The sequence below is a fragment of the Muntiacus reevesi genome, chromosome 20, assembly GCF_963930625.1.
Source record: "Muntiacus reevesi chromosome 20, mMunRee1.1, whole genome shotgun sequence".
Taxonomy (NCBI): Eukaryota; Metazoa; Chordata; class Mammalia; order Artiodactyla; family Cervidae; genus Muntiacus; species Muntiacus reevesi.
In genome coordinates, this window is record NC_089268.1 from 41,093,459 (window position 1) to 41,120,384 (window position 26,926).

A 26,926-nucleotide genomic window follows, 5' to 3' on the forward strand; every position below is an offset into this window, starting at 1 on the left:
GGAAATCTTTGGTACACATGGACCAGCAGACATGTATGCTGTCCACTACAGCTCTTCTGACATTAATAATGATTTACAAAATAAAAGCGAACCACCCAAATGTTTATCAAAGCAGAACAGCAAATTATAATATGATCAAATAATAGAATATGGTAGAGCAGTGAAAATGAAATGACTTAAAACGAGACAGAGTGATACAAATAAATCTCAACAACCTGATATTAAGCAAAAAAAAAAAAGGTTGCAGAAAAATTCTTACAATATCAATGAATCTGTTTATAAAATTTCAAAAATATCCATAACTTACGTCAAGTAGAATTTCACCCAGAGACAGTTCAGATAAGACTAAAAGCTTCAAAGGATGTATATTAAAACTCTTCTGTGGGAGAGTATATATGTGGAAATGAAAGCTACCAGCTCTTTCTGCCATTTAAATGCTCCTATGAAATTTCTAAGTACCCTGCATAATAACTCTTTAAAACACCACATACACGCTACACTAGCAGACTCAAAGCCAACAGAAAGATGGCTGAGTGAAAAACAAATCATGCATAAAGAATATTGTTATTTAAAAAATTTTGCATTCCTGAAATAGAATGTTCAGAGAGAAGCTTTTCTTGAATGAAGTCAGATTAAAGGCTATAACTAAAAATAGAGCTGCAATTTTTAATAAATGAAAATTAGTCCAGATCCTAATCAGTACTTCCTGTGTTCAATACTAATTTTGTCACTCTGTTACTTTAGTGAACGTGGGCTGTGTCTGTTCTCACATCCTTTGAACTCTGTTGTTTGGTTATCGTTGTGAACACATCACCATCATCACCACCGGCATCACAGCCATCATCACCATCACCACCCTCACCATCACCACCACCACCCTCACCATCTGGACCACATGCTCTTTTGAGCCCTGAGCTCACTCGCTTCTTACAAACATCCCATTGGATGCAAACTTCTTCCTGCCTCAGGGTCTCTACCTTACTGGTCCCACTGCTTGATTTCTTCCCCCTTCTGATGACTCACTCTCTCTCTCTCCATCCAGATGTCTGCTCAAATGTCACTTTAACTGAAATAACACCCCCATCACTTTCCATCCCTGTAACTGGTTTAGTTTCTCCTTATTGCCCTTACATGTGTTTCTTTGACTCTCTTCTTCCACTCAAATCTAAGAAAGACGTAGAGTTTCTGCAAGTGGAGGCCCTGCCCGTTTCTCTCGCTCTTTTCACTCCAGCATTTGGGCCACCCCATATAGAAGCTTAGTAATTACGCACTGAGAGTGAATGACTGTGAATCATTTCAGTAACTCTGAGATAGATAGTGCTACAGCCATTCTGCTGGTCTAAAAAAATGAAGGTTCAGAGATGAGTGGTGGTGACTGGAATTTAAAGCCAGGTTGTCTGACTCCAAAGCCTCCTCTAAATGCTCCACTTTGCTGCCTTCTGTCATCTGTCACTGATGGGGTTTTTTTTTTTTTTCTTTTGCATATAGCATCTCTCCTTCTTTTCAGATGAATGCACCTGAATGCACCTTTATAACAAATCATAGTGTCCCCTTTTAGGACTATTTTTGTGTGTGCAAAGATTCCCCCCCCCCACCCCATTTCAGAGTCAGCCAATTATTTTTCTTTGGATGGTCTTGCCTTCTCCAGCTGACATCACATGTCCCGTTTAATGCCACTGTCTAGGCTTGGAGACCACAGTGGGTTTGTGAGTGCAACAGACGAGGCTTTGAATGGGAAGGGTTCGTAGATAACCCACCGAGCTGCGTTATCTCTCAAATGCATGTGTCATTAGACCGTTTCTGATGGCATCTAATGACCTAGTCCTGGACATGTGCTGCCTTGTAATCTGTACTCATTTGTCACTTTTCCACCCCTGCTCGATTTAGGGAAATAACACAGATGGGGAAAGAAGAATGAAACATTAGGGTGCCTGGGCTGCTCTGTTTATTCTTTTACTTTTCTTTGGCATGTTTTGGGATACAGGAGCCAGATTTGAAGTTACCTATAAAATAACTAATGTTCTAAACTGAGGTTGTCATCCTTTTAAATAGAACCCCAGATCTTGATGGAGGCCCAGAGCGTTCTCATTTGGTCAGTGAGAATGTGTGGTCCTGCAGGCTGGTGAGGGTCCTAGAACCTGGGTGTCCTGACTGCATGTCTGGGGCCCCTTCCCCCGGGCTTTGCTCATTCGGCTGTAAAGCCAAACGTGCTGCAGAACAGTGAAAGCCTTTTCTTGGATCACATGTTGGCCAATTGGTTATCAGCAGCCTCTGGTCTCCTAGGTCATCTGGCTTCTTTATCAAAGCCATCTCTTTTTGACCTTGGTTGACCATGGCAGACAGTTGGCAGAGCTCAGATGGTCTCCATTAGGGCTGCATTATTAACTGCGGCCCAAACTTCTCAGGATCCTAGGGCATGGAGACCATGTGTGTGTGTGTGAGAGAGAGAGGGAGAAAAGAAAGAGACAGAGAGAGAGAGAGAGAGAAGGAGGGAGAAAAAGAAACAGAGAGAGAAGGAGAGAGGAAGAGATGGAAAGAGACAGAAAGAGAGGCAGGGACAGAGAAGGGGAAAGAGAGTAAATATGAATAACATTTTGGAGACTATACAAGCTTTGAAGACTTCTACTTTTCCTCTGACGTAGAAATAAATTCAGACAAAGTTTCTCGTATTATAAAAGTTTGGAGGTGGGGTGGTGTATTCAGTTCAGTTGTGTCCGACTCTTTGCAACACCATGGGCTGCAGCACACCAGGCTTCCCTGTCCATCACCAACTCCCGGAGCCTACTCAAACTCACGTGCATCGCATCAGTGATGCCATCCAGTCATCTCATCTTCTGTCATCCCCTTCTCCTCCTGCCTTCAATTTTTCCCAGCATCAGGGTCTTTTCCAGTGAGTCAGTTCTTTGCATCAGGTGGCCAAAATATTGGAGTTCCAGCTTCAACATCAGTCCTTCCAATGAATATTCAGGACTGATTTCCTTTAGGATTGACTGGTTGGATCTTCTTGCAGTCCAAGAGACTCTCAAGAGTCTTCTCCAATACCACAGTTCAAAAGCATCAATTCTTCAGTGCTCAGCTTTCTAGATTGTAGTCCAACTCTCACATCCATATATATCTACTGGAAAAACCATAGCTTTGACTAGTTGGACCTTTGTTAGCAAAGTAATGTCTCTGCTTTTTAATATGCTGTCTAGGTTGATCATAACTTTTCTTCCAAAGAGCAAGAATCTTTTAATTTCATGGCTGCAGTCACCATCTGCAGTGATTTTGGAGCCCCCAAAAAGAAAGTCTGTCACTGTTTCCTTTGTTTCCCCATCTATTTTCCATGAAGTGATGGGACTGGATGCCATGATCTTAGTTTTCTGAATGTTGGGTTTTCTGAGTGTTGAGTTTTCTGAATGTTGGGGGGGGGGGTGTGTGTGTGTGTATGTAATTGTTGTTTTAAAACCAAAATAATACTAATATTCATTGAGCACTATTATTTCCAGACACTGTACTCAGTGCTCTGTGTACACTGTAAAATTCAGTGGTCACAGCAGCCCAACCTGGTAGGTAATGATACTAGTCCCTCAAGAGATGAGGAAGTTGAGGCTCAGAGAGGGGAAGTAGTTTGCCCAGGGTTGCAGAGCTTACATGACAGAGCTGTGATCTGAGTTGAAGCAGTCTGACTGAAGAGCCTGTTCCATCTCTTGTTCCTCTGATTGCAGAAGTGATATATATTCAGTTAGCGAAAAACGAGAAGAAAATGAAGGGCAAATCACTCGCAAGATAACAGCGACCATTTTTAGCATTTCTAGGCATACACATCTTATAACTAAGGGATCACGCTGATTGGATTGTTTGTGAACTGCCTTTATCAGTGGTCCATATATTACAAACATGTTGCCATGTCTTTTCAATCCCACATAGCATGACTTTATTGCTATAGAGTTCCACATCTCTTATGGATACTGTAATTTACATAAGCAATCTAGTGTGCTGAACATTTACTTCTCCAGATTTTTTGCTATTGTTAGTACGGCTGTGCTGAATTTTCTTGGACGTCTATCTTTTTTGGACATTTCTGATTGTTTTCTTGGGATTCATTTCTAGAACTAGAACTGTCGGCTCAAATAGTAAGTCTTTATAAGATTTTTGATATATAGCATTCAAGTACTGTATTTTATCCTTTACCAACCAGGATAAAGAGTGTCCATGTGTCTGCACTCTTGGACAATGCCAAGTACTATAATTAAACAACAAAAACAAGGAAAAACCTTGCCAATTTGATAAATTAAAAATTGCATCTTGTTTTAATTTGCTTTTAGTTTTTTTTTTTTTTTGATGTGGTTTTGAATGAAGTTGGACATTTGTTCTTTTTTTAATATTTCTTTTTAAATTTATTATGTTCTTTGCTTGTTTTTGTGTTAGGACATATATCTTGAACTCGTTTACTCATTATACATATGAGCATACATATATAAGATGTCTGTGTATAGACACACATTTTATATTAAGGATATTAACTCTTAGTGGTGTTACAAGTATTTTCTCACTTTGATATTTTCCTTTGAATTTTATTTGTGGTGGTTTTGATGTAACAAATATTAAAAGTGTTTGTGTAGTGAAATATATTAGTGATTTTGTTTTGTTTTTTTAACCTAGAAAAGCATTCCATTCACTGAAATCGGACAAATAATAGCCTATAGCTTTCTTATGGTTTTTTACTACCCCATAGTTTATATTTAGAATATTTGATGTGTGATCTCAGACGTGAGAATCAAATGAACTTTTGCCAAATAGTTTATTGGTTCTTCGCATGTCATTTATTTCATACTCTTTTCCCTGTGGGTAGGAAACACTACCTTTATCATGTAATAAATACTTTTATGACTTGAGTTTATTTCCGAGCATTATATTTTGTTCTCTTGATCTTTGTGATTTTGCACATTAGTGGTTCTATAGTTTTAATATTTTTAGCATAAGTAGTCTTAGATTCTTCCATATATTTCCCAAAATTTTCCCAGAGAGCTATTTTAAGCCTATTCATTTACTCTTCCATGTGAACATAAGACTAATTTGGTCAGATTTCACTAGCACCACACACTAACAAATTGAACCAACTGGCCCTTACATTCAGATTTTAAAACTTTTTTTCAGAATAATTTTAATTGTCATAGATTACATATTAAACTGGAGAGTGTTTAAGTCTTTACATGCTTGGAACTTTTGATCCACGTATATAGTCTTATTCAAGACTTTTATTGTCCCTTAGTTTACATTCCTGTTTTCATAGGATTTGAGTTTTTAATACGTTTTCCTTGGGGATTTTACAGTATTGGTTATAATTGTGCATTTGATCTTTGTTTCCATTATATTTTTATGTATTTTATATATTTTTATACTATATTCTATATTTCCCTTATTGCTACTTTATAGAAAAACTGTATATATGTGTGTGCATATACACACACATTTGTTTGTGTGCACACATGTGCACGCACTTGTGAATCTTCTAATAACTGGCCATCTTATCAGCCTTGCTAAATTCTGGTAATCTTTTAGCTAACTCCTTTAGATGTTCTAGTAGCTCAGACTGTAAAGAATTCACCTGCAATGCAGGAGACCTGAGTTTGATCCCTGGGTTGGGAAGATCCCCTGGAGGAAGGCATGGCACCCACTCTGGTATTCTTGCCTGGAGAATCCCATGGACAGAGGAGCCTGGCGGGCTACAGTCCATAGGATCGCAAAGAGTCAGACATGACTGAGTGACTAGGCACAGCCCAGCATTCCTACTAATGAAGATATTGTCTCCTACGTTTTAGTGTTTTTACTTTCATTTCTCCTAGAACATCCCAATGCCATGTTAAATTACAGTGGTAGGCGAGGTATACTTGACTTCCTGAATTTAATTATCAACTCTTTATTGACTTATTTCTAATGAGATGTTGGTTATTGGTTTGTGGCAAGCATCCTATGTTGTGGCTAATAAATAGTATTCTATTTGAATTTTCTTTTTTTTTTCTATTTGAATTTTCAATAGCATTTCCTACAGAAATTATTTCTAAAATGTCTTTAAACATTTTTAATACAATAATTTTTTTTTCTTTTAACCTGGCAATGCTGTGAATTGCATAATGTAATTTTCATATCATGTCCATTCTGGAAAGCTTTTTCTCCAAATTATTTGACACAGGTCCTTTAAAAAAAAAATTAATGCAAGACCACCTACAATTTTTTTCCACAGTAAGTTTTCTGATCAAGATTTTTACTTTTGAAATTAATATTAGAGGTTTCAATTTGTCTAGAAAATCTGACATTTCTATATTTAAAATTTTATTAACATAGAAAAATATTACACATTCTTAAAATTATGAATACCCTCAGTATTTTTAGTTTTATCCTACTTCTCACTTTCAGTTTGATTTAATTGCTCATTCTTTGGAGCATCCATTTAGCTAGCAGTAAATCTATTTTCTTTAGGGATTTTAAGGACTGCCTTTTGAAATTTTTTCTATGTAAAAATTTGAACGTCTTTCATTATTTTTGTGTTTTTTTACCTTCATTTTTCTCTCCCTAGGTCCATTTCCCTTTTCTAATTTCTTGAGTTAATTATTCTTTAGTTTTGGGTTTTCCTTAACGTTGAAAATATTTCAGGTCTTTGCCTCTGAGTCCTGGTTATATTATGTTCTCTTTATCCTTATTGTCTCAAGCTTCAGTTACATAATTTAGTGTTTCTCAGACTCTAAATCTCTTTCGAAGGATATTTTTTAAGTGTATACAAATGTATTTGAATTGTTTATCCTTCCATTTATTACTGTGGAGTTTTTCTGCATTGGGATCACAGAATATCAAGACGTAGTAAAGTTTCCTTGGCGTCCTGACGTGCGCTTACTTTTTGTTGACATTCCATGGGTCCCTGTACAGACCATGCATGCTCAGATAATCGAGTTTATCTAATCATTAGATCAGCCTTATTTATTATTTTACCTTTCTCCTCTCTATCTGCTGCCTTTGAAGCCGATCACCAATCTCAACATCAGTAACAAAAGACTGTAAATATAGGGGGGAATATGCATCAGACGTAGGCCATCATCATTCAAAAGACTGTAGAAAGCATAACAGGGGGCTGATGCAGCCATGTGATTTGTGACTCTTCTTGAAATGGTAGCATCATGAGAAGAAAATAAGAGCCACACTTGTGTCCTGTATCTTTTTTTTTTTTTTTTTGTCCTGTATCTTTTAAACAAAAATTTATGTGTATGGCTGTGTTGTGAGATGAGATGGTTGGATGGCATCTCCAACTCAATGGACATGAGTTTGAGCAAGCTCCGGGATTGGGGAATGGACAGGGAACCCTGGCGTGCTGCAGTCCTTGGGGTTGCAAAGAGTCGGACACGACTGAGCGACTGAACTGAACCGATGACTGCGTTGTGGCGTGTAGGATCTAGTTCCATGACCAGAGAGTGAACCAGGCCCCTGTGCATAGCCTTAGCCGCTGGACCACCAGGGAAGCCCCCTGTGTCCTGTATCTCATGATGGTCCCCACGAGGCTCAGGCTGTGCGGTCCAGCCAGACGCAGCACGTCTGAGTAGCAGCAGTCACCTCGCCTTCACTGACACTGATGACTTCGAGGGATGCTGGTTTTACCCTGCGTAATTTTCTTGGTGGCGAGTGGCAGCTGGGTTCTGGTTTTTCAGCCCGGCAGATGATTGCTTCACCCCGGAAGCTTCAGGGACCCTTGCAGTCCCTCTCCTAGAAGGAAGAGCAAGAATGCCAACATGTTTTAAGGAAACAAAGAACAATAATGTCCCATGTCTTTGAGTAAGAGTGAAAGAAAGTAGTTCTCTCCACATCTGAACACAGCGTAATCAGAAGCAAGCAAATAGAGGCGAAGGGCACATAAGGCAGAAGATGGGCCAGGGATTAGTGGATCCGGAGGAGTCTCATTTACTGGCTTGCGTTTTCTTCTCTTTTACTGGCCGAGCTTCAATTATTGACAGCAAAGGTGATTCAGGAAAGGAAGACCCTGGCGACTCTGTGTGTGTGTGCGTGTGCGTGTGCATGTGTGTGTGTAAGACACTGTGAAAGAGAGAGAAGACAGAGGTAGAACTGGTTTGCTTGCTTGCTTGCCAGAACATCCAGGTATACGTCTGTCTTCTCTCCCTTTCACCTAGCTGCGCTCGGCGCTCTTTTTTTAAAATGTTTAATCTTATTTTATTATTATTATTTTTGGACTGTGCTGCAACATACAAGGCCTTAGTTCCCCGACCAGGGATTGAGCCCATGCTTCCTGCAGTGGAAGCACAGAGTCCTAACCGCTGGACACCAGGGAATTCCCTAGGTGTTCTTAAAATATAATTTCATCTACTCATAACTCTTTGAATAAATTACCGTTTTGCCCATTTTATGGCTAAAGACTTGAAAAGTTTATGTCTATAGGCTTGAAAATGAGACTATAGACTTGAAAAGTTTCTATAACTGTCCTAGGCCACATGGCTAGTAAGCTTGGAGGCTCACACTGTGGTATTTGACTGGCTAAACTATATTGTTCCTACTGACTCATGCTACTCTCCAACTGATTTTCTTAACAGAGACTGTAAATTCTTCCAAAGGTCATATCATCCAAAAGTTGCTTAACTGAAAGCTCCCAACATCTCTTTCTGAGCTTACCCCATCCCTCCAAGCATCATGCCTCTTCCTCAAGGTCCTTGAATTAGCTCTGAATTGTGAGCAAATGGTCTTGCAGAATGAAAGGTAAGGGACTATGACCTTGCTGTGTTGTCCAAGCACACAGCATTTTCAGGATTGCCAGATGGCTCAGCGGGTAAAGAATCCGCCTGCAATGCAGGAAACATGGGCTTGATCCCTGGGTTGGGAAGATCCCCTGGAGAGGGGAATGGTAACCCACTCCAGTATTCTTGCCTGGAAAATCCCACGAACAGAGGAGCCTGGCAGGCTACAGTCCATGGGTTGCAAAGACATGATTTACCAACTAAGCACGCAGCACGCACTCTAGCAGGGCGGGGATCGAGAGCAGCTCGTATATCCCCTGCTCTAAACAAACCGTCCTGCCGCCTTGAGAAAACCAGACCCTCTGTAAGCCCTGGCTTCTTCATCTCACCTCTGTTTCATCTCAAATGAAAGGGTTAAAGCGAGGGCTCTCCCTAAGGTCCATGACTCTGCAGGCTCCTGGACTCTGCAGTTATATACATTACAACATCGGAAGCCTGAACACATAAAACAGAATTTAGTGTTGTCATAAAATGTAACTTACACAAGTGGGTTGATCGCACACGCAGTTCATGATACATTTCATTGGTATTGTGCTGCATGGTCTTGGGGCATTAGTGGAAGCAGTTCTTCTGTAAATGACTCTAATCTGTACTTCTCTTACACCATTAAAGTAATTTGGATAATTTTTCACTCCTTGATTTACTTCCTAATGTCTATAATTAGTGTGGTTTTCTTTCTCCCAACGCACTACATTGTATGATACATACATGTGTGTGGATGTAGGATCACGTGTGCCCGACCTGAGCCCCACCTGAAACAGCTGGGCTTCCCCGAATCCACCTCTTCCAAAGACCCGAGAGTGAAGCATTTTTGTGATCCTACTCTTCTTTCTCTATTGAGGGAAGTGCCTGCAGCTGCTCCCCACGGTCCTCTTGCTGTGTTCAGACCTGGTCAAAGGCCCTTGACTGATCTCCCGTCCACAAGGTTTTGTTCCAGGACAGGACCGGACAAGGAGCCGCCTGGTTTGTGGATTTGGCTTCTGTGGCCCTTCCCACCAGGTCCTGATGCTTCCAGGGAAGTGCCTCCAGATGCTGAGCTGCATAATCCTGGCAGAGACGACGGGACTGTTGGGGTCCCCGCCTGCACCCCTGATGCCACCTGAGAGCTCCAGGGGTGCTGCCTGCAAACGTCCCCTGCATTGCCTTCCAGGAATCTCACCTCGGGGTGCCCTCCCCTTCCCCCGCCCCCCGCCTCAGTCCGCTTGTTTCTTTCCCTCTCTGCAGCTTCCTCTCTCAGCATCCTTGCCTCCCGTTTCTGGTTGAAGCCTCCCTGTTCAGTTGTGGTTTTGTCCTCTCCCGCCTCTCCAGACCTTGCAGAATGGTGATATTTGATTTGTATGATTCAGCTCAGGGATTTCCCTGGTGGTCCAGTGGTTAAGACTGTGTGTTTCCAATGCAGAGGGACATGGGTTTGATCCCTGGTCAGGGAACTAAGATTGCCCCATGCGGCATGGTCAAAAAAGAAAACAAAATCAAGCTCAGACCGCCTCAAGAGGCCTGAGCCAAACCTAGTGTTTTTGCAAGCCTTCCTCCCCCATTTACGGTGGGGTGGGGCCCTGTCTCTCTCTCTGTCTCCTGGGTCCTCTCTGCCCTTCTCACAATGTGCCTTTCCTTGTAGGAAACTTGTTTTAAATTAGGCCCTTGGCTACCAGAGGCTCAAGGCTGTGTAAACTCAACTGCGGGGGCTGTTGGAGGTTTCCCCATGAAAAATCCATTACAGGCCGACCTCAGAGAGTCTGCGGATTCGGTCTGTAAGCGAATATTGCAGTAAAGCCAGTCACACGGGCTTTTGGGTTTCCCACCCAAAAGTGCATGTTGAATTTGTGTCTCCACCGCTACGGGATGGAGGGTGGAGACTGGGAGGCGGGGCACAGCGCGGAATGGCAGGGTATCTCTGGGTTTCTTGGACCAGGGGGTGGGGAGGAGAGGAGAGGAGTGAGCAAGGGCTGAGATGCTGTCAGGCAGGCCAGAGAAAAAGAGTAACAGAGAAGGACTAATCCCAAGCCTGCCTTTAGGGGGCGCCTGGCTCCATGGCCCGAGGCCACCAGCTTGGAGAAACCGGTAAGAATCAGGCTGTTAGGTTCTCAGTGATTCTGGCCCTTAGCAAACGTGGCTGGGTCAGCCCTGGGCTGCATTTAGCTATGCTTGGGAACCACTGTGTCCTTTCCAGGCGTGGTTTAGCCTTTAAGATAACAATGTGCCAACCACTTTATGATCATTGTCTCCTAATTATTATTATATTCGGTGATAAGAATTCCTACTTCATACACAGGTAACTGAGACTCAGTTATAGAGTTTTTGCCCACAGTCATAGTGGAGTATGAACCCGGCCTGCGATTTCAGCAATTTTTATGGCAGGCCTGCACAGGAAACAAAATAAGCTTTTAAAAATAGGGGAGTTACCTTATCTTGTCTCCCAGATCAAAAGGTTGGCTGCTAGCTGATGCTGGAATTTAAAGGCAAGTACAGCTTTTGACTCCTCAATTTAAAAATGAAAAGGTTTAAACGAAAATTTCTTCGGAGGCAAAACAATGATGAATATTCATTTTGAAACAATATGATGTCTCACTGGTGTTAATGCCCACAGGGTAGGGGTGGAAAAGACAGAGCAGAAACCCCTGAGGCCTAAGGGGAGGCACCTTAAGGAAGGATCCTGTGACAGACAATTGGGGTCTGGACATCTCTGTTTCACCTTCCTTTGAGATCAGAGAAATAGATATTGGGGCACTTGCTTTGTTGCTTATGCTTAGCTCACCAAGGATAGTTTAGAGTGGGGGTAATATTCATTCCCTTGGCATGAATTTTGAAAACTTAAAGATTTACAATTTGAGAACCCTCGCTCTTGAAATGCATGAGAATTTTCTCATAGAAACAGATTCCTCTTGCCAAATAGATTCCACTTGCAAAAAAATCTTCTAGTTACATTTCTCCTCTGAGTTATTGAAACAAATAGATTTTAAGTGTCTGGCTGGCTCAGGGATTGCATCCTGTTAGAAGGTCAGAACGGAAAAAAGATGGGTGTTAGCAGTGTTCCCGGAAGAATAAACTCGGAAGTCCCTGGGGAGACTCTGGGTTCCACCTCTCATCCGATATCTTGCAGTCTCATTTTTTTTTTTTTTCTCACTCTCGGTATAGTATCAATTCTAGCACTGAGTAATTCACTCTAGGTGTCTCATTAGAGTGAAGACGTCAATATTAAGAATTTCATTTTTAATTTTAGCATTTTGATGGAGCTTTTGCCTTTTTTTCCCCCTTGATTTTTTTTTTTTTTTTGTCACTACCTGTAATAATTTCCAGAACAAGGCTGGCTTTGTTATGTTTTCCTTCATCTTACCTCACCTGGCCTAGATAACATGCATTCCAAATTGTATTGAGAGTTTGCAGTGAGGCCGCTAAGCAACGGGCCCTAACAGCTGGGTCATTTTCTAAGAATCAAAGGACATGACTTCAGTTTCCAGGTTTGGCTTTGGCTGGCTTGGTGAGTGCTGACATTTAACCCGTTTCAGCCTGTGTGCTTGGGGATGATTAAAGTTCCTGCCTGATTCATAACTTAGAGGTGATTGAACTTGTAAAGTATTTTGAGGCCTTTTTTTCCCCATTCATTTATTCAAACAAACATTTATCATTGAATGAATGGTGACTTTGATTTGAAAACACTCTACCAACATAAAACACTGGCAGCTTGTAGGTAGCAGGTTTTTTTTTTTTAAAAAAACTTGCTCTCCTAAAGGAATTTCATTACCAAATCCTCGTGAATCTTGAACCTCAAGAAGAATAATCTTGCCTTTGTTTGAGTTTTAAATTTAGACTAATCAGACAATCGTGAAGCATTCTGTTCAAAGCATTCCTTTTAGGCTACCCACTTATTATACTCTGCTCTTAAGAAGAGATGAATTTGATTAGCGTGGAACAATTCAGTTGGTGTTTTTGCATAGCTAAAACCAGGGAGAAATTTTCAAGAAGTTGTACCTGCTGTTTAATATTATTCTATAGTCAACTTTTAATTATCTGTACTGATGGAATATAATCAGTGATGTGTATATTCCAAAATCATTTCCTTTGGCTTTGGGAATCATTGTATGATGCTTTTATTTACTTTCCATAATGGTTCTGCTCAACTGATATTAAAATGATGCCAAATTCTTCATGCACACAACTCGTCAGAGGAAGGAAGGAAGGAATGGGCCAAAAGTATACTAAGGGTTAAGGAAAGGTCAACTGGAATTTTTTCATTTGTTACTGATAATACACAGAAGGAATCAACCCAAGGTTTTTCATCTTGATTATTAGATAGAAAATAATGGCCAGTAATTCACTTCAGTTGCATAAGGAAAAAGGCACAATAAGCCACTAACCAGATTTCCATGCTCGTATATTTTTGTTTCCCAGCTCTGCATTGTGAAATTTTCTAAAAGTGAATCTGCTGAAGTCACACTCCAGTAACCACCACAGCAGTAAACACTGTCAGTTTAGTGATCTCCAAAATGTGTTCTGCACATTAGCAGTGCTCCACGGAGGCCTTTTGGGGAAACAGAAGGGCTAGTATCCTGACCTATTAATGTTTCTAAATAATGTCCCTGTTACGTGTATTAGCTATTTCTGTTTATTATTAAAAATCCATCTTTCCTTCCTACTTGTACAGGTTAAGCTTATTTTTATGGGCAGCAATTATAGAAGGAAATTTGGGGAAAGTTTATGTTCTGCATAGTGGCCTTTTGTGTTTTTGTTAAAAAGAAATTATTTTTAACTGCTATGGATCTTCATTGCTGCGTGCAGGCTTTCTCTAGCTGTGGAGAGCAGGGTCTCCTCTCTAGTTGCAGTGCTCAGGCTGCTCACTGCAGGGGCTTCTTTTGTTGTGGAGCACAGGCTCGGGAGCACGGGCTCAGTACTTGCGGCGCATGGGCTTACTTGCCCAGCGGCACGTGTGCAAGGAGATCCAACCAGTCCATCCTAAGGGAAATCAGTCCTGAATATTCATTGGAAGGACTGGTGCTGAAGCTGAAACTCCAATACTTTGGCCACCTGACGTGAAGAACTGACTCACTGGAAAAGACCCTGATGCTGGGAAAGATTGAAGGCAGGAGGAGAAGGGGATAACAGAGGATGAGATGGTTGGATGGCATCACCGACTCGATGGACATGAGTTTGAGTAAGCTCCGGGAGCTAGTGATGGACAGGGAAACCTGGTGTACTGCAGTCCATGGAGTTGCAGAATTGGACACGACTGAACGACTGAACTGAACTGATGTGATATCTTCCCGGACCAGGGATCCAACCCGTGTCCCCTACATTGGCAGGTAGATTCTTAACCTCTGGACCACCAGGGAAGTCCCATCGCGGCCTTTTGGATTTCTAAAGTCTTCATAGCCTAAAAATATATTTCAGCATCAGCCTGCTCTAGAGCCCCTCACCTCCTGCCATTTCTAGCCCTGGTTTGGTCCATTCACCTGAGAGATTGGTGAGATGGCTTGGCTCATGCCTTGGAAGTCAAGGATGGCTGGCTCTCCAGGGTGAGTAAGGGGCGATCCCTAAGTGTGGAGGTGCTAATGTCTAGGAAAAGAGAACCATCTCTGGATGTACACCTTGGTGTGGGGCCTGTCCTCAGTAAGTTGGCAGGAAAGTCTCTAGCCTCAGTGATCTGGCCTGTGGGTCAGTGGGGTCTGACTGACATCATTGGGCTTCAGCAAGTCGGAAGCTACATTTAATCTCTTCTACTGTCTTGCCTGCCTGCCACCTGCTCATGGCTTCACCTAATCTACACCCTTGCAGGTCACCCTAAAGGACAGCTGTTCATATGTACCCTGATCCTTCATCTCCCCAGCCGGACACCAAGCAATGGAGAGCCTTGGGAGGGGCTAGGTGTGGCTTTTGGCGAAGGCCCATTTCTAGGTTCACAGTCTTGTCAGCCAGTCTACGTCGCAAACGAATGTCGGTCTGCAGCCACCACATGCCCTGAGCAGAGCTGACTCCAGCACGTTTGTGAAACAGGTCCTGTCCTGGGTCCTAGGTGGCTCTTTCTCCTTCCACCTCCTTCTCCATCTTTGCTGACCTCCTCATTATTTCCACATCGGGAAGCTAGTGTCTTCATGTTGTCCTTAGTTATTCCCCTATTATGACCTGCTCTGTTAAAAAAAAAAAAAAAAGCAGAGGAAAACTAATGTCTGAATGTCTGCTATGTGTGTGGTCTGAGCCACGGACTTTTATGTACTTTTAATGGAACTTCATCTCCGCACCAACCTTCTGAGACAGGTGTTTGTCTCAATTCACAGCTGACAAACTTGAGAGTCAAGCCAATAAGTAACTTCCCCAAAGTTACAGAGCTGGAAAGTGGGAAAGCTAGGATTTAATACTCAGCTTTAACTCAAAACTTGTTCTCTTTCCATATATGTTTGTGTGTGTGTGTTTCTTTTTTTGGATGTCTGGATAGTTTACTTCCAAGACAGCATATTATCCTGAAATTTGAAGAGAGAGAGGGAGGGGATCTTTAAACCAAAGGAAAGACTCCAATGATGGAATTTCAGGTATCCTTGAGTTTTGGGGAGGCTGTCATCTTAAAGCCACACCCCAGTGGCAACCAGCCCCTGCAGGGTGTGACCAGCTATGTAACAGGCATCGAAGCATCGTTTTTAACTGCTGCTTTTACTTAATCCTAGACTGCCCGCTGGTGGTCCAGCACAGTGTAGAGCTCAGCAGCTTCACTTGCTGCCTGTTGACCAGGATGTGGGCTCTCCTGGTTTTCTAATAAAACTCTAACCCATGTTGGGAGCTGAATATTTTACTCCCAGCCATCTCTCTCTGATGCTGGGAAAGACTGAAGGCAAAAGGAGAAGAGGGCCACAGAGGTTGAGATGGTTGAATGGTATCACCGACTCAATGGATGCGAGTTTGAGCACTCGGGGAGATGGCGAAACACGGGGAGCCTGGTGTGCTGCAGTCCGGGGGTTGCAAGGAGTCAGACACGACTGAGCAACTGAACCAACATCACCTCTTTCAGGATGAATTTGGCAACACCGCCGTTTAGGAATATGCTGTACCTTACTTTGAAAATAGATTTATGTGGCTTATCTGGGTCCACAGTGACCTTGAACATGAAAGACATTCTTCTTAAAGAAAACATTTTCCTGCCCTACTCCCTTGATTGTAACCAACAAAAGGGGGCGTCCACCCATGTCGGCAGGGCTCGGGGCGTGGGTGAACACATCCTCTTCCACCTTGGAGACACCGCTGACGAAGTTCCCTTACAAAGCCCCAAGGAATTTTCCTCCTTCCTCCGGAGGTGCTTATAACCTCTAATTTGCTCACCATGCCTCTTGTAGAAGGGAGTAGGAGCTCAAACCACTGGCAGGCTGCCACGGAGCCGCCTCAGGATGGTGTCTTAGAGCTGAGAGGCTCGGGGAGGATGCTGGTATGCAGATGGGAAGGAGGAGGGATGCAGGTTGGAACAGCAGCCCACAGTCCCGCCTTCTGCCCGGCTCCCTGGAGGTGTGCGTCTGGGCCCAGGGGATAGCCAGCCAGGGAGCGGGAAGGGGTCACGTGGCAGTAAGTGAAGGAGAGGAGGAGCTAAGATCAATGAACCGTGGTCCAGCGCTGCAACAGTGCCTTCGCAAGATCTAATAATAAATACTTAGCTTTCTTTGTACTCTGTGCCTGCTAGTGGAGAACAGAGCCCTTGCGGGGGACTTGACCTCACACCTGTTTGCCTCGGGAAAGGGCTACCCTTTGTGCTGCTATAGTAGTTGATGGCATCTCCACCTGGCACTTTGGGCATGACCTCATTTCCCATCAGAGCTTAAAGGGATGGAGGGGGAGCGCTAATTAGTCCCTCATTAAGCACTTACAACTGAAGTACAGGCATTCTCCTGAAAAGATGATCTAGCCGTTGAATAGAAAGCCAGACGCACTTTTATCATAACATCAGAATACAAAGTCATTTGAAATAAAAGCTTTCTGTCGTTGTGGCAAATGATGATGTTTTAATAGGATTTTTACATAGCAGTGTAACAAAGCGATCCTGTAAAATGTGATGATTTTAGTATTTTTGCAGATCTGGAGAGCTGTCTCATAATCTGGAATTTCACCTGCGGTTACAGACACATTTTTTTCCCCATCCTGTTTGTGGGTGTCCAGTACCATGTTCTTAGTAGAAAATCAATGAGAGAGGTTTCTTGACCAAGAAGGAAAGACTGTTCTCTTAACACTGCCTGGCTAGGTTCCAGCTCTCTGACCTAAAAAGAGGCAGCATCACTAGTGTGATTAATGTAAGGCCCCTTGGCCCTGCTTAATTTAAACTGTGTAAGAACCTAGTAAGAAGCAGAAGACCTCACCGATAGACAACAAAAATTCTCAAATAGGTGGCTTGGGCACTACTACCATTAACTTGTTTGTTTGACTTTTAATCACATCTAGACATTCAGAGACACTCATTGTGTAGGTGAGGAGTCCCTGACCTCTGGGATCTAATGCCTGATGATCTGAGGTGAAGATGATCTAATCATGATAGAAATAAAGTGTACAATAAATGTAACACACTTGACCCATCCGGAAACCGTCCCCCCTCCACCCCAGTCTGTGGAAAAATTTTCTTGCATGGAACCGATCTCTGTTGCCAGAAAATTTGGGTGCCACTGGTGTAGGTGAAGGCGCGCAGTTCCTCTTCTTTCCCTCACCATCTGCTTTTCATACACACTGCTTGTTGGGGTTGTGTGCATGTATGTTAAGTCGCTTCAGTTGTGTCCGACTCTTTGTGACCCTATGGACTGTAGCCCATCAGGTTCCCCTGTCCATGGGATTCTCCAGGCAAGAATACTGGAGTGGGTTGCCATGTCCTCTTCCAGGGCATCTTCCCAACCCAGGGATCGAACCCGCCTCTCTTAAATCTCCTGCATTGGCGGGCAGGTTCTCTACCACTAGAGCCAGCTGGGAAGCCCTTGTTGGGGTTAACCAGTAAGGAAGAGACCAGAATGTAGAAGGGATGTGAAAACATGGTCAAGATGATTTAAAGTTCAGAGAGTGGTTACTGCCAGTAGTAAAAGGCCATGGGGAAGAAACTTGAAACTGTTGGCAGCAGTACTGGCCGAAGCTGGCAGGGTTTCACTGACCATTGCCCTGGCCCCTGGTCCTGTTAGTCAGAGAAGGTAGACTGGTTGCCTTCTAGTTACCTTCCGGGTCTGCTGCGGTGGTGTGCAGCCATTGTTGCCGTTGAACCAGGATGCGGTTCTGTTCATTGTACTCTTTGCCCCTCCTCTTGCCTTCTGTTTGCTAAGTCTACCCTCAGACCCAGCAGATCTGTAGATACACGTGGGGGAAAGATTAGAACTGGATGATCTGGACCTCAGACTTGGAGTTCAGTAGACTCCAGCTTTGACCTTGGTCTTTGGGAGAGGGAGGAAGCCTTTTCCTCTAAGCCTAAGTCTAGCAAAACCTAATTACAGGGATTAAAAAAAAAAAATTGCTATTCTAACATAAAAGCTCATGAGGTTTTAATGGCTATTTAAAAAAATATTTATTTTGTCAGTTGTTTCACTTGCTATTATTTTCTCCCATTCTGAGGGCTGTCTTTTCTCCAAAGTATACAAGCAGCTCATGCAGCTCAATACCAGAAAAATAAACAACCCAGTCAAAAAGTGGGCAAAAGACCTAAACAGACATTTCTCCATAGAAAACATACAGATGGCTAATAAACACATGAAAAGATGCTCAGCATTATTAGGGAAATGCAAATCAAAAGTACAATGAGATATCACCTCACACTGGTCAGAAATGACCATCATCAAAAAATCTACAAACAATAAATGCTGGAGAGGGTGTGGAGAAAAGGGAGCCCTCTTGTATTGTTGGAGGGAATGTAAATTGATACCGCTGCTGTGGAGAGCACTTTGGAGGTTCCTTAAAAAGCTATAAATAAAGCTGCCGGGAAGTGAAAGGGAAAGTGTTAGTTGCTCAGTCGTGTCTGACTCTTTGTGACCCCACGGACTGTAGCCTGACAGGCTCCTCTGTCCTTGGAATTCTCTAGGCAAGAATACTGGAGTGAGTAGCCATCCCTTTCTCTGGGGGATCTTCCCAACTCAGGGATCAAACCCCGGTCTCCTGCATCGCAGGTGGACTCTTTATATTCTGAGCCACCAGGGCTCAGAAACCCAAAATTATCATATGACCCAGCAATCCCACTATGGGGCTTATACCCTGAGGAAACCATAACTGAAAAATACACATGTACCCCAATATTCAGTGCAGCCCTATTTCCAATAGCCAGGACATGGAAGCAACCTAGACATCCGTTAACAGATGAATGAGTAAAGAAACTGTGGCACATATGTGTATACAGTGGAATATTATCAGCCATACAAAGAAATATATTTGAGCCAGTTCTAATGGGTGGATGAATCTAGAACTTGTCATACAGAGTGAAGGAAGTCAGGAAGAGAAAAACGAGTATCGTATATGAACACATATATATGAAATCTAGAACGCCGGTACCGATGAACCTACTTGCAGGGCAGCCATGGAGACATAGACCCAGAGATCAGACTTGTGGACACAGTGGGGGAAGGACGGGGTGGGACGAATGGAGCGAGTGGGATGGAAACATACATTAACCGTACGTGAAATAGATAGATAATAGGAACTTGCTGTTTCACTCAGGGAGTCCAGACTGGTGCACCGTGACAACCTAGAGGGTTGGAATGAGATGGGAGGTGGGAGGGAGGCTCGAGAGGGAGGGGACATAGGCATACCTGTGGCTGATTCAGACTGACATATGGCAGAGACTGACACAGCATTGTAAAGCCAAAAAAAAAGAAAGTAAAAATTATTTTTCTGACTTTGCTGGTCTTAGTTGGTGTATTCAGGATCTTCCATCTTCTTTGTGGTATGCGAGATCTTTAGTTACAGCATGTGGGATCCAGTTCCCTAACCATGTGGGTTCCACAGTTTGCATAATACAAAAGATAGGGGGGATTAAACATTATCTTCCAGCTTTTTGGGATATAGTTGACTTTCAGAAGTATGTATGTTTAGGGCGTATAGCATAATGGTTTGACTGTACGTGTATCATGGAATGATTACCACGGTGTTTAGTTAACAATCATCGTCTCATATAGACACAAAAAAAGAAAAAGAGAAAAAAAAATTTTTTTTAACCTAGTGATGAGAACTCTGAGGATTTACTCTCAAGTCTCATCTATATCATACACTAGTGTGAACTTTGGTCATCCTGTTGTACATTATTACCTTTGTAAAATACAAATTTTTTAAGGTGATAGCGTAAGTCAGAAATCTCTCTGTTTCTCCCATATTTTACCCATTTCATATCATAGTCCATTTTCATCATCCACAGTGTTTTGACATCACACAGGGTGCTTAAAAGATGTGGTCTGAAGGGGAAATCCCTGGGGTCGTTTTGGCTGGCTGAGGATGTAAGATGAGGCTGACAGAAGCCTTCTGCTCCTCTTCCTGCATAATGCCTAGAAAATCTTGGGTCATGGAGAAACGAGAAACCATTAAGGGAGGCTTGGCCTGACCTCCTGGAAAATCCTTAGTTGTTGTCCCAATGGTGACGAATGGTTCTGAATGTGGACCATCAGCTTGGATCCTTGTTAGGAGGAACTTGTTCTTTTGCTGCCCACTGTGCTTTTCTGAACAGAATTAGCCTTGAGTGAGGTGGGACTTGGCATGTGTATGATGATGTCTTAGGTAATGCAGCCAGGCAGATATTTGCAAAGGCTCAGTCTTGAAAAATTAAAAGGGGATATGTGAGAAATTGATCCATGCGGGAGAAAGAATGACCATGAAAGTGGAAAATGTCCATCAGGCCGGGTGTGGTGCTTCTCTGAGCGCCTAAGTTCTCTCTTGCTCGGATGCATCATCGCCGAAGTGCTGACTGGTCTTGGGAAGGGAGGACAGATGTCTCCAGGGAACCTCTCTGCCCCCACCCCACCCCCTGCCCCCCCTTACTGTCCAGCGGTTGCATAGAGTAGTGCGTGATGTGCCAGCGTGGTGGATGTTGAGTCTTCCTCTGGATTTCCATTAAACGAGTGTGTGAAATCAATACCCAGCTGAACGTTTGTCCTGAGAACACCCAGAGGCCCCCTGTGTAGCTTGGTATTTTTCAGACTGATTCTCAGACGGGAAAATGTGCAGAATGTCTATTTTCTAAAATAGTTCCAACATCTTTTATGTCATGCTGATGCATCTGGAAGTGAAAATGCTTAAGAGTTTCATTTCACTGAAAGTGAATTTTTTTCTTTTTACTTTAACCTCTAACTTCAGATCACAATTTAGGGACATTTTCACCATAGTCTTAAGAGTATCGGGATGTGTGTGTTCATTGACACATCGAACCAGTCTTTTCTGACAGTTTTTATGTGCAGAGGACTGTGCAGGTTGTTATGAAAAATTCGAGACCTGATCAGTGACTCTAAGCATCTGAGTCTAGAGAGGGACACAGATCATTCATTACATGGTAGGACAAATCCAGTATATGTGGAAGCGTGTCACCAAGGAGGTGACATCTGAGCTGAATCTTAAAGGAAGAGTAACATTTGAATGAATAAGAAGGGCATTCCCAATTAAAGGACCAGAATAAGTAAAAAGAAATTTTGCCTTATAAATTCCTAAGATTTCTCTAGATTTTGACACTAACAAAAGCATCACAATAATGAAATTATTCAGAAATTCAGAGAAAAATTATCTAAGTAGATTTAAGACTTTTTTTCTTTTTTACTAAATTTGTCTGTCCTACCTTTTCATCTTATGTGGCAAGGTACACTAGATTTGCGTCATATTAAACTGATTGATAGTTGTAGCCAGTGAGTAGAATTATAATTCAGTTTAAAATCCTACTGGTAAAACAACTAGGAACTTAGCATTTAAGTAAATGTAGGTAGTTTAGTGTTTAGATAAATTTGCATGGATTAGAGTTGGGGGTTAACAGATACATACTCCTATATATAAAATAGGTAATAAAGATCTACTGTAGAGCAATGGGAACTATATTCATTACTGTGTAATAATGATGGAAAAGAATCTGAAAAAGATATGTTTATGTATGTGTGTAAATGAATCACTTTGTTGTACATCTGAAACTAACACAACATTGTAAATCCACTGTATTTCAATAAAAAAGGAAGTTAGCATTTTTATGACATTTCCCGTCTGTAACTCTATTACTTCTCAGAAGATGGGTAAGCCCCAATTAGAAATCTGATTTGCTTTGAGTTTTATTATTATTTATCATGGAGGTAAAAATGAATTGAGAATAGAAACCTCAAAATACAATGATAGTACTTTATATTTCAGTAGCACACAGTATATATAAGATAGTATTTATTATTTAAATTCAGCCAGTATGCAACAGAAAGAGCAATATAAGACTAAATTATAAGTTTGTTTTGTAGAATTAACTATTACCAGTACATTCTGCTCTACTGTGTACTGGTAGCTTTTGTAAACAGTTCATTCTTATGTTATTTTTCCCCCTCAAAGCACACAGTTGCAAAATTTTCTTGCTTCTTTTCCCTTCTTTGCATAATCTTAAATTTTAGCAATTCTAAACCAGAATAGCATGAACATTTATGGTGTATTCATTAGAGAAATACATAATATTTATAAAGTCTGTTTAGTAATTAAAAGAAATAGATGAATATGTATCACTTTCTTGTTTTTTTTAGCAAAAGAAATAATTCACAGTAAGTGTTTCTAATTATTTCAGCTAAATATTTATAGTACTTGAATGATAATATTTGTTGTTTCTGTCATTTAGATTTTATAGATAACTTTTGGACAGACATACTTCTTTTCTGTTGGAGTGTCTATACTTCTACACATACATTGCAGATTACTGAAACAATACTGACCCTTCAGCTGCAGACAGTAAAATTCTCCTTTATCCTTAGTTTACTGAGGGCCTCTCTGATAATCTCTCTATGGCCTTATGGAGATGCTAGTGCTCATGAATGGTTTAATAGGGAAAAATGTTAGCGAGTAAAACTGTTAAATTTGAAGCATGAATTGTAAATTCAACTCGGTTGCCCTAATGATAATGTCCATAAAGTGCTTCCAGTATTCTGAACTCAGTGCCAAATATTTTACTTATATATATGTAATATATGCAACTGCTGCTTAGTCACTTCAGTCCTGTCCGACTCTATGGAATGTAGCCTGCCAGGTTCCTCTGTCAATGGGATTTTCCAAGCAAGATTACTGGAGTGAGTTGCCATTTCCTTCTCTCTCTGTATATATAAAATGTATGATAATATTTTAAATGTATCACTCTGGAGCTTTGCACATATTTTATATATATATACGTATATAATTTTTACTTATACATATTTTTTCCCAACTACTATGTGAGTGTTTTAATGCCCATTTTACAGATAAATTTGTAACCACTATGCATCACAACATATAATAATAATTTAAAGATACTATATCAATAGTGTTTTTATTTAAAATACGCAAGTCTGCAGCCTCACACATATTTCATATATATGTGTGTATATATATATATATATATGGAGCTTCCAGGTGGCCCTAGTGGTAAAGAACCCGCCTGCCAACGCAGGAGACATAAGAGGCTGGGTCGGGAAGACCCCCTGGAGGAGGGCATGGCAACCCACTCCAGTATTCTTGCTCAGAGAATCTCATGGACAGAGGAGCCTGATGGGCTACAGTCCATAGGGTTGCAAAGAGTCAGACATGACTGAACACACACACACACACACACACACACACATTTTCTTTTGTTCATTCAACAGATACTTATTTATTGAATATCTATATGCCAGGCTGCCGTGCTAAACTCATGGGGAGGATGGAACGAGGCGGTACCAACCCCCCACCTGTTGCCTTTAAGAAACTCAACAGTGTCCTGGGAGTGATGAACTTGCTTAAGACACAAGTACAAGAAAATATGATAATTGCTTTAACAGGAGTAGGTGCAAGGTGTTATTTGGCATGAATTTGAGCAAACTCTGGGAGACAGTGGAGATCAGAGGATTCAGCAAATTTTTAGTAAATGCCTGTATTGTATGCAGCATTATGTTGAAATAGGATAAAAGCATGGGCAAGAACTTATACAGTTGTGCCTTCCTGGAACTTACTAATTGGTGAGGGAAACAATCATTCATCAATGAATTTAACAACTTACTAAATCAGTAAAAATTAATTTAATTAAATTAATTTAAATTATTTAAAAATTTAAAAAGTAAAATTACAAATGTGATCAGTATAACCCAGGAGAGAGTGATTCTGTAAAGTATGTAGTAAGGGCTACTGGTACTGATCCCTGATCCTGGGAAAGATTGAAGGCAAAAGGAGAAGGGGGTGGCAGTGGATGAGATGGTTAGATGGCATCACCGACTCAATGGACATGAATCTGAGCAAATTCTGGGAGATAGTGGAGGATAGGGGAGACTGGTGTGCTATAGTGCCTGGGGTCTCAAAGAGTCAGGATGACTTAGCAACTAAACAATAACAAGGGGGTAGTGAGCTGGCCGAGGAGGTGAGGAAAGGCACCCCTGAGGAGAAAAGGACTGAGCCAAAGGAGGGAAGAGTACACGGTTATTTGGTGAAGAATATGTGTGATTTGAGGGGACGTCTCAGCAAGGAAGAGGACATGTGCAAAGACCCTGAGGTCTAGGAGAGCAAGGTACTTCCCAGGAATTAAAAGTAAGCCAGGAAAGCTGCATGCAGGCTAGCAAATGATGCAAGGGCTGGACCACCCTGGGCCCTGGGCCCATGGTCAGAATCCAAGCTCAGGAGAAAGCCATTGCCATGCTTTAGGCAGGCTCTGAGGATGGGCTGTAGGGTGGTGGGGTGGGAGCAAGGAGACCACTTGGGAGGCCAGATGAATCGTGATGGTGGGCAGCCTGGAGCAGAGGTGGTGGTCAGGGGAGAAGGGGAGGGTGGCAGATTCAATGACTGGATGGTTGGATATGGGGTATAGTTTGAAAAAGGAAGATGTTCAGGTTCCGCTGGTACTATTGCTAAGGAAACACAGGAGAGGGCAGAATCCGCTCTGCTTGGATCTCCAGAAAACCTCAGGGAAGAACGAAGAAGTCATCAAAAGGGATTGAGATTGGAGGTTGGCCTTGAAGAATGAGTAGGCATTTTCTAGTTGACAAGAGGGGAAAGGTTTGATAGAGGGCGGGGCATGTGCAAAGGCCCAGGGGCATAACCAGAATAGCACAAGCAAGTAACTGCAAGTGTTCACAGGTACGAAACGGAAATTAATATGTGACCCGTAAATAACTGTGCTGGTTTCTTGATACACTCATCTCTATTTTGTGCACAGTCATCATAAGACCTATGGTAGGTACAATTTGTACATAGGTTAAAATGTTTAAATGTTTTATTTTTATTCCATAGGCATAATGTACAGAAATTCCTGTCTTTACTTCCATATTTTAAATGAGGAATTCACATATGGCTCTTGATTTTATTATCTGCCTTCTTTCTAATCAAATTTAGTCATCCAGTCATTTGGGTAGGACTTAAGAGTTCAGGTTTTTCCTTAATGTTTTGGCATCTGGATTAGGGATTGACTGACATTTTAAATTTATTGAAGTAACTATGAGTTTACTCCTGATAGAAATAGGAACATGTTGATTTCGATTTTGCTTGGAAACTAAAACCAAAGGACAATCCAATCCAAAAAGAGTTAGTAATGCTAAAACTTAGGTGACATATAAACTCTGGGGAAAAATAAGGTGATGTTGAATTAATGCTTCACGTGTTTATAGTAAGAGTGTTGATAGTCAGATCAGTTTTGGAGAAATCTATAGCACTGAAATTATGAGCATGGCTTGTGTGAAAAATAGTGGCTTAAAATACTGCCTTTCACATCCGTTAGCCATACAAATGCCCTGTTTTCTTGTCAATAACAGGTAATAATGATTTTTCACTACTTCACAGGGTGTGGTGAAGTAGTGTGCCAGGAATATAGTCAGTGTTCAATAAATATCCATGATGACTTTGACGATCACTGATTCCAGGCTTCACCTGAGTCATCAACAGAGAGTTTTGAAAGTGAAAGTCAGGCTGCTATGTAAATACATGTATTGAACTTGCTTACCTCTGTGGTTAGAAAAAAAATCTCGGAGAGCATCAGATTCAGTAATGTTTATGACATTTTCTGCAGAAGAATTGTTTCTCATTTCTCTGAAGTTTTGAGGTCAATAGGCAGAGAAGGAGGGGAAGGAAAAGGGTGTTTGGACGCCGTTGTTCCTAAGGTCAGGAGATGCGGTGGGAAGCAATCCCTCAGCAGAACCCTCTCAACCTCAGAGATGAGGACCTGCCGTGGGTCTGCTTGCTGAGCTTTTGGCATTCTGAATTAAGAACTGTGGGATGTGTGTGTGTGTGTGTGTGTGTGAAAGAGAGAGGGCGAGAGAGATTATGCAAATATGTTTCTCTTTTCTGAGAATTCAGCTCATGTGAATGAAGACCGCAGAAAATGGCCTAACTCAGTGGGAATGTTGTTTTTATAATTACAGGTCTAGGCTTTTCACATTGACTTTCTCTACTGCCTCCCCTTCTGCTCAAGCAAATTCTGTCTGAGAAGATCTGATGGGAAGGAACTGACTGCTTAGAATTCTCCGTTGTGATGAAAGCATATGGTACAGGTAAATATCTCTGACATCTTTAACTAAAAATAGCTCTCATTTAATTGTAAAAGATCCAAGGTAGTCCTGGGGATGTTTACATACCTATTCCCATGCACACTCACACACACACACATGCAAAATGTAAACATACATCTGTAGATTCATGTGTTCTCCACCTCTATATTCTTTCCATCTCTTTATAAAAATGGAACTCTTGCTTTTTTATGGGAAAGAAATTAACTTCTACTTATTTTGAGATCATCGACTAGAATGATGACAAGCCATTAATAAGAAACGGGATAACTGGCAATTGTGTTTATAAATTCAGCTACAGAGACCATGTCCTATCAGATGGTCTAAGGGAGCAATGCAATATATGCTGTTATATAATCTTTTTGATCCTTTTCACAGTGCAATGATGCACATCTTTTCATAGCAAGTTATTTATCTATAGTATGATTTTAGTGGTTATATAGTATACCATTGAATACGTATCCTGAAGTAATTTAATTGATCCCCTCTAGTGGGACATTTATTTCTCTCTCTCTCTCT

The 26,926-nt window shown here is 41.7% G+C and overlaps 1 protein-coding gene across 12 annotated transcripts in view; it reads left to right on the plus strand.

Annotated features, from left to right (window-relative positions):
• Positions 1-26,926, plus strand: part of ATXN1 (ataxin 1) — a 403,803-nt gene that overhangs the window by 133,254 nt on the left and 243,623 nt on the right. For all 12 annotated transcript variants that reach the window (XM_065911935.1, XM_065911944.1, XM_065911940.1 and 9 more), the window contains one exon: positions 26,264-26,392. The gene's annotated coding sequence lies outside the window, so the exon portion shown is untranslated. The remainder of the gene's footprint in view (positions 1-26,263; positions 26,393-26,926) is intronic.